We start from the raw sequence: 1,109 nt of genomic DNA, 5'->3' as shown, positions 1-1,109 counted from the left end.
TAGAACAGAATGCCAAGGGAATGCAAGTACAGTAGGGGAAGGGGATCATGCGGGGCCTACATCCCTAGCTAACAAGTTGCCAACCTATGGAAGGATGCATGTAAGAGAACTTAATGTTACCCAAAGAAAAAGAAACTTCCTGCATCCACTTGGAAATATGGGAAAGCCAATAATTCAGCAGTGCAAAATAATGTTTAAAGGAATTTTAAATGGTTTCATGGTTAAAAACATATACCAAACTATAAAATTAGATAAAAAGAAAAAAATTATATATATAATTATAAAATATAACTCACTTCCTATTGTCTTCTGAACAACATCAACACGTTGGAAAGCCCTTTCAGCTTTCAAAGTCTGCATTCTAAGCTTCAGATCACCCTGTTCCTGTAATATGCAGCATTTTGCAACAGTTTAACACAACAACTATTTTAACCTTTCAAAATATATTATAGGAATCTCGAACCCTACCAATCTTTGGATGGTTTCAGCAACCTTCTCAACTCTATCTGCCTGCCCAAATAAGTTATAGAATGCACGGGGCTGTCTGTCCCATATCTTTCTGAAGTCCTGAAATATTTATATAGGTTATCATGAAAATGGAACTTTATCATGAAAAATACAATTAAATCTAGAATCGAAGATTAGAATATTACCTTCAAGGCAACTTCAACTCCAGCTTCACGGAATCTTAACAACTCCAGTGCATAGCTAGAAGCAATAAAGTGCAATATAATCAGATATACAGACAAAATAAATGACTAAACCATAATAAGGTAAGTAAAATTATAAGGATCTTAAAGAGATAAAACCACACTCACGGTTTTGCAATCTCAATTATGTCAAATAGAGGATCAAGGCCCTTCCTTATCCCATCTAATACTGCATGTGAAATAATAGGTTGTGCTTAAGTTCTTGTTCAATACAGAACAAATATAAATGAAGCCACCAGGTTAATGTATTACCTGAAAATGATCTGACAACAAATGTGAATGTGGCAGGGAATCGAAAGGGTTGATCTGCTGCAATGGTTAATAAATCTTCCCCTGTTCATGTAATGTAAAATTAATGGGAAGCAGTAACCCACTAAAGAAAAAATAAAAGGGTAAACA

At 34.5% G+C, this 1,109-nt stretch overlaps 1 long non-coding RNA gene across 1 annotated transcript; it reads right to left on the bottom strand.

Annotated features, from left to right (window-relative positions):
- Positions 1-477: 477 nt before the first annotated feature.
- LOC120210090 lies at positions 478-869 on the bottom strand. The gene is made up of 3 exons (XR_005524474.1): positions 819-869; positions 654-708; positions 478-567 (listed from the first exon to the last, which is right to left on the bottom strand). It is a non-coding gene; the product is annotated as an uncharacterized LOC120210090 (long non-coding RNA).
- Positions 870-1,109: the final 240 nt, after the last annotated feature.

Source organism: Hibiscus syriacus, unplaced genomic scaffold (assembly GCF_006381635.1).
Source record: "Hibiscus syriacus cultivar Baekdansim isolate YM2019G1 unplaced genomic scaffold, ASM638163v2 tig00109908_pilon, whole genome shotgun sequence".
NCBI lineage: Eukaryota > Viridiplantae > Streptophyta > Magnoliopsida > Malvales > Malvaceae > Hibiscus > Hibiscus syriacus.
The sequence above is the reverse complement of the archived record's forward strand: the minus strand, read 5'-3'. Positions and strand labels throughout refer to the sequence as shown.